Genomic DNA, 8,018 nt, shown 5'->3' on the forward strand with positions numbered 1-8,018 from the left:
CCCTGATGCTGGGAAAGATTGAGGGAAGGAGGAGGGGATGACAGAGGATGAGATGGTTGGATACCATCACTGACTTGAGGGGCATGAATTTGAGAAAGCTTTGGGAGTTGGTGATATAGACAGGGAAGCCTGGTATGCTGCAGTCCATGGGGTCACAAGGAGTTGGATACAACTGAATGACCGAACTGAGATACAATAAAAATAGGAATGTCAATTAATACAATAGACTAGAGAGTACCAACATAGACAATTATACATGTATAGGTATGGAAAACTCTGTATGTCCACGGGGTCTCAAAGAGTCGGACATGACTGAATGACTGAACTGAACTGAACTGATGCCCAAAACCAGTTTCCTGAGATATAATGTTTCAGATACTTTGGGAGGCATCTCATTGACTTGGTACATTTGATTCCCAAAAGTAGCATACATGGATTCTTATGTATTTACATCACTTGAAAGTAAAGGTCACAGTCTCATAAAGTGAAGAATATGTTGTCTGTTTTATTCTTTGATGAATTATGATCATGTAGAACAGTCTCAGCAAGTATTTGCTGAATGAATGAATAAATAAATTAATGTATGTGGGCAGACTTTAGTATCACAAACTTGGCAGTGCATTTGTTTAACACAAGGATGTAAGCACCTTCTTTCAGCAAAATTGAAATGGCTTTCTCAGTCATCAAGACAGTATGGTACTGGTACAAAGACAGAAATATAGATCAATAGAACAAAATAGAAAGCCCAGAGATAAATCCATGTACCTATGAACACCTTATCTTCAATAAAGGAGCCAAGAATATAAAACGGAAAAGAGACAACCTCTTTAACGAGTGGCCCTGGGAAAACTGGTCAACCACTTGTAAAAGAAAGAAACTAGAACACTTTCTAATACCATGCACAAAAATAAACTCAAAATGGATTAAAGATCTAAATGTAAGACCAGAAACTATAAAACTCCTAGAGGAGAACATAGGCAAAACACTCTCCGACATAAATCACAGCAAGATCCTCTATGACCCACCTCCCAGAATATTGGAAATAAAAGCAAAAATAAACAAATGGGACCTAATGAAACTTAAAAGCTTTTGCACAACAAAGGAAACTATAAGCAAGGTGAAAAGACAGCCCTCAGATTGGGAGAAAATAATAGCAAATGAAGAAACAGACAAAGGATTAATCTCAAAAATATACAAGCAACTCCTGCAGCTCAATTCCAGAAAAATAAAGGACCCAATCAAAAAATGGGCCAAAGAACTAAACAGACATTTCTCCAAAGAAGACATACAGATGGCTAACAAACACATGAAAAGATGCTCAACATCACTCATTATCAGAGAAATGCAAATCAAAACCACAATGAGGTACCATTACACGCCAGTCAGGATGGCTGCTATCCAAAAGTCTACAAGCAATAAATGCTGGAGAGGGTGTGGAGAAAAGGGAACCCTCTTACACTGTTGGTGGGAATGCAAACTAGTACAGCCGCTATGGAAAACAGTGTGGAGATTTCTTAAAAAACTGGAAATAGAACTGCCATATGACCCAGCAATCCCACTTCTGGGCATACACACTGAGGAAACCAGATCTGAAAGAGACACGTGCACCCCAATGTTCATTGCAGCACTGTTTATAATAGCCAGGACCTGGAAGCAACCTAGATGCCCATCAGCAGATGAATGGATAAGGAAGCTGTGGTACATATACACCATGGAATATTACTCAGCCGTTAAAAAGAATTCATTTGAATCAGTTCTAATGAGATGGATGAACCTGGAGCCCATTATACAGAGTGAAGTAAGCCAGAAAGATAAAGAACATTACAGCATACTAACACATATATATGGAATTTAGAAAGGTGATAACGATAACCCTATATGCAAAACAGAAAAAGAGACACAGAAATACAGAACAGACTTTTGAACTTTGTGGGAGAATGTGAGGGTGGGATATTTCAAAAGAACAGCATGTATACTATCTATGGTGAAACAGATCACCAGCCCAGGTGGGATGCATGAGACAAGTGCTCCGGCCTGGTGCACTGGGAAGACCCAGAGGAATCGGGTGGAGAGGGAGGTGGGAGGGGGGATCGGGATTGGGAATAAAGACCTGCCCTCTGTAGTTGAAATTAAAAAAAAAAGAAAAGTATAATAAACCTATTATAGTATGGTAAAAAAATTAAAAAAAATAATAATAATAAAAAAAAAACTTCAGTGAGGTACCATTACACACCAGTCAGAATGGCTGCTATCCAAAAGTCTGCAAGCAATAAATGCTGGAGAGGATGTGGAGAAAAGGGAACCCTCTTACACTGTTGGTGGGAATGCAAACTAGTACAGCCACTATGGAGAACAGTGTGGAGATTAATTAAAAAACTGGAAATAGAACTGCCATATGACCCAGCAATCCCACTTCTGGGCATACACACCGAGGAAACCAGATCTGGAAGAGACACGTGCACCCCAATGTTCATCACAGCACTGTTTATAATAGCCAGGACATGGAAGCAACCTAGATGGCCATCAGCAGACGAATGGATAAGAAAGCTATGGTACATATACACAATGGAATATTACTCAGCCATTAAAAAGAATTCATTTGAACCAGTTCTAATGAGATGGATGAAACTGGAGCCCATTATACCGAGTGAAGTAAGCCAGAAAGATAAAGAGCATTACAGCATACTAACACATATATATGGAATTTAGAAAGATGGTAATGATAACCCTATATGCAGGGCAGAAAAAGAGACAGGGCAGATGTATAGAACAGACTTCTAGACTCTGTGGGAGAAGGTGAGGATGGGATGATCTGAGAGAACAGCATCAAAACATGTATATTATCAAGTGTGAAACAGATTGCCAGTCCAGGTTGGATGCATGAGACAAGGGCTCGGGGCTGGGTCACTGGGGTGACCCAGAGGGATGGGATGGGGAGGGAGGTGGGAGGGAGGTTCAGGATGGGGAGCATATGTAAATCTGTGACTGATTCATGTCAATGTATGGCAAAAATCATTACAATATAGTAAAGTAATTAGCCTCCAACTAATAAAATAAATGGGGAAAAAAGGGGAAAAAATTGAAATGGCTTTCTAAATAATCTAGCTTGAAGTAAAGTGAAGCCGCTCAGTCATGTCTGACTCTTTGCGACCCCATGGACTGTAGCCTACCAGGATCCTCAGTCCATGGGATTTTCCAGGCAAGAATACTGGAGTGGGTTGCCATTTTCCTAGCTTAACATCATTTTATAAACAAAAATAGGTGCAGAAAAACAGGCATGGTTTAACCAAGGTTATGCAGAAGCCAGCAATCCAGGCAAAATTAAAAAAAGAATCCTCAGCTCCAGAATAGGTATTTCCCCTTTTTTCTTTCTTTTTTCTCTTTCTCCTGTCCCTCCTTTTCCTCTCGTCCTCGTCCTCCTCCTTCTTCCTCTTCTCTCCCTCCTCATCCTTTTCCTTCTTCTTCCGCTTCTACTGCTCCTCCTCCTTCTTCTCCCTCTTGTCCTTTTTCCCCTTCTACTCCTTCATCTTCCTTTTCTACTCCTCATTCTTCATCTCCCTTTCCTTTGTATCTATGATGATTGCACTTATCTCACACACTAGTAAAGTACTGCTCAAAATTCTCAAAGCCAGGCTTCAGCAATATGTGAACCATGAACTTCCAGATGTTCAAGCTGGTTTTAGAAAAGGCAGAGGAGCCAGAGATCAAATTGCCAACATCCGCTGGATCATCAAAAAAGCAAGAGAGTTCCAGAAAAATATCTGTTTCTGCTTTATTGACTATGCCAAAGCCTTTGATTGTGTGGATCACAATAAACTGTGGAAAATTCTGAAAGAGATGGACATACCAGACCACCTGACCTGCCTCTTGAGAAACCTGTATGCAGGTAAGGAAGTAACAGTTAGAACTGGACATGGACCAACAGAATGGTTCCAAATAGGAAAAGGAGTCCATCAAGGCTGTATAGTGTCACCCTGCTTATTGAACTTCTATGCAGAGTACATCATGAGAAACGCTGGGCTGGAAGAAGCACAAGCTGGAATCAAGATTGCAGGGAGAAATATCAATAACTTAAGATATGCAGATGACACCACCCTTATGGCAGAAAGTGAAGAGGAACTAAAAACCCTCTTGATGAAAGTGAAAGAGGAGAGTGAAAAAGTTGGCTTAAAGCTCAACATTCAGAAAACTAAGATCATGGCATCTGGTCCCATCACTTCATGGGAAATAGATGGGGAAACAGTGGAAACAGTGTCAGACTTTATTTTTTGGGGCTCCAAAATCACTGCAGATGGTGATGGCAGCCATGAAATTAAAAGATGCTTACTCCTTGGAAGGGAAGTTATGACCCACCTAGACAGCATATTAAATAGCAGAGACATTACTTTGCCAACAAAGGTCCATCTAGTCAAGGCTATGGTTTTTCCAGTGGTCATGTATGGATGTGAGAGTTGGACTGTGAAGAAAGCTGAGCACCAAAAAATTGATGCTTTTGAACTGTGGTGTTGGCGAAGACTCTTGAAAGTCTCTAGGACTGCAAGGAGATCCAACCAGTCCATCCTAAAGGAGGTCAGTCCTGGGTGTTCATTGGAAGGACTGATGCTGAAGCTGAAATTCCAATATTTTGGCCCCTGATATGAAGAACTGACTCATTGGAAAAGACCCTGATGCTAGGCGGGATTGGGGGAAGGAGGAGATGGGGTTAACAGAGGATGAGATGGCTGGATGGCGTCAATGACTCGATGGACATGAGTTTGAGTAAACTCCGAGAGTTGGTGATGGACAGACAGGCCTGGCGTGCTGCAATTCATGGGGTCGCAAGGAGTTGGACATGACTGAGCGACTGAACTGAACTGATGACATAACTGGACAATATCTATAAATTGGTTAAAGAATATTTTTAGAATAGAGGCAAAAACTAGTTCTTACACAAACACTAAAAGCTCAAGCCAATCTCAGGCTTTACCTTTTCACCCCATGATGCTGAGATTCAATAACTGATCGTGTACCTTGTCTTTCTATACTTCTTCACTTGAATGTTGCATTTATATGCATGTGTGCTCATTTTTTTCAGTCGTGTGTGACCCTGTGGACGGCAGCCTGACAAGTTCTTCTGTCCATGGGGTTCTCCAGGCAAGAATATGGGAGCAGCTTGCCATGCCCTTCTCCAGGGGATCTTCTCCATCCACAGATCAAACTCAGGTCCCCTGTGTCTTCTGCATTGCAGGTTGATTCTTTATCATTGAGCCACTGGGGAAGCCCTACATTTTATAAGATGACATGCAATTATATGTTTATGGTTATCCTTCCTTCTTTGTAAAGGAGTAAAACAAGGTAGATTGTTGATTTATGAAGTGTAATTGGGATTTACAGAAGGTAAAGTGGACATGTAAAGACTGCACTTGCACATATAAGAGCTTCTGCTAGAGACTGAGAGCTCACTTTGTTTCAGAAGTAGTCAGATGCTGCTGAATGGAGCTGTGGGCTGTATATATTCCTGCACTGTACTTGGCATGTTTCTCTGATTTTTCTTGCCTGATGTTATTTGTATACACCTCCTCTACTGAAGGAAAGATGACTAATTCTCAAGAAAAATGCTAATGAGTATCCTTGTTATGTTACTCACAATATATATTCAGGGCGATTGCAAAGTTCTGTTAAATCATATTACAGAGCTAAAATAGCATAAATGGTTAAAAATGTAGGTTTGGGACTTAGACAAACCTAGGCTTGACTCTTATCTCTAGCATTTCTTCAGCATACATCAGTAAAATTAAGGCAATAATATGAACCCCTAAAAGTCGTTATGCATTTAAATAAGTAATATGCATAAAGTACCTAGCAAAATGTACTCCATTGTCTTTTAAAATTATTACTGTCCAATTTTCTACCAATCCATCCTAAAGGAAATCAGTCTTAAATATTCATTGGAAGGACTGACGATGAAGCTGAAGCTCCAATACTTTGGCCACCTGATACAAAGAACTGACTCATTGGAAAAGACCCTGATTCTGGGAAAGATTGAAAGCAGTAGGAGAAGGGGATGACAGAGGATGAGATGGTTGGATGGCATCACCAGCTCAATGAACATGATTTTGAATAAACTCCGGGAGTTGGCGATGGACAGGGGGGACTGGCATGCTGTAGTTCATGAGGTCACAGAGTCAGACACGACTGAGCAACTGACCTGAACTGAACTGAATTTTCTACTTTGTATGTTCATGAATTGGAAGAATCAATGTAGTGAAAATGAGTATACTACCCAAAGCAATCTATAGATTCAACGCAATCCCTATCAAGCTACCAGGGCATTTTTCACAGAACTAGAACAAATATTTTCACAATTTGTATGGAAACACAAAAACCCTCAAATATTCAAAGCAATCTTGATAAAGCAGAAAGCTTGGAGGAATCAACCTTTCTGACTTCAGACTGTACTACAAAACTATAGTCATTAAGATTGTCACAAAGACAAAAGTATAGATCAATGGAACAAAAGAGAAAGCCCAGAGATAAATCCATGCATCTATGGACACTTTATTTTTTACAAAGGAGGAAAAAATATGCAATGGAGAAAAGACAATCTCTTTAACAAGTGGTGCTCGGAAAACTGGTCAACCAGTTGTAAAAGAATGAAACTAGAACACTTTCTAACACCACACACACATACACACACACACCTCAAAATGGATTAAAGATCCAAATATAAGACAAGAAACTATAAAACTTTTAGAGGAAAACATAGGCAAAACACTCTCTGACATAAATCACAGCAGGATCCTCTATGACCCACTTTCCAGAGTAATGGAAATAAAAACAAAAATAAACAATATGAGGGTAAAGCTTGGCCCTTAGAGATATAACAAGTAACTCCACTTGGGTTTTTGTCTTTGGTTGATAATCTCAATTTTAAGATCCAGGGCCTTTGTCTTCTAAGGGCCTTATGAAGATCAAACATAAATATGTGGGAAAGAGTATGTAGCACAATGTAAAATAATTGGCACTCAGTATATGTTTCCTCCCCTCATCTTTTTTGTTTATATGTTTTTGTTTGTTCTATTTTGTTACTATTATTATTTTTTTTTTACTGTTAGTTTAGGTGAAATAATATCCTGGCAGGAATCAATTACTGATCTCTTGCTTGATTACTTTCAGAGGAACACTGAGTGAATTCTCCTTCCCCAAACATATAGGATATCCTTGAAACTTGAACATCTTCTTCAAAGAGGAATACTTAGGGTGCAATCACAATGTACTAGAAGATAACATTCCATTTTATACCATGGGAGTCAGAGACTATCTGATTTCAATTGTGCCACTAACTGTGTAATCTCAAACAATATCTCTGGTCCTTGATTTCTTTTCCAAACAATGGCTACTGAATGATCCCAATTTCTTTTTCCATCTGCATTTATACGAATGAAATTACATTCAGTTCCTGGTGTATAATAGCAAAATGATGAACTTCAGACAATGTCCATCTAATGAAACCCTTTACTGACTGGATTCAAGAGTCTGAGGCCCACCATATATATCATGAGAACTAATTAGACCCCTGAAATGCACCTGAAAGTGCGTCCTTACCCAGGCCTTTTATGGTGCCTTGTCAGGAGAAGCATGATAGGTTTAAGCCTTGGGTTATGACCCAAATTATTTCCTACTGTGTTCTTAGGCATTTTCAACTGCCTGTTCCAAATTGTTTATACTAGATTGGTGGATATCAAATTCTGGCATATAAGCCAGCAATATCAGCATTTCCGAGGAAACTTTTAGTAATGAAAACTCTCAGGAACCAACTTAGAATTCCTGTCATATCTAAGAATCTGTGTTTTAAGAAGCTCTCCAGGTGATTATAATGCATAATAAAGTTTACAGTAGATCCTCTTAGTCAAGTGTACTAGTGATCAGCATTATCTAGAGCTTGTTTGACATCTCAGGGCCACCCCAGAGAAGGTTAATGAGAATCTGTAACTTAACAAGATTCCCAGGTGGTTCATGTACATCTTAAAGCATAAGAT

This window comes from Cervus canadensis, chromosome 21 (genome assembly GCF_019320065.1).
Source record: "Cervus canadensis isolate Bull #8, Minnesota chromosome 21, ASM1932006v1, whole genome shotgun sequence".
Lineage (NCBI taxonomy): Eukaryota > Metazoa > Chordata > Mammalia > Artiodactyla > Cervidae > Cervus > Cervus canadensis.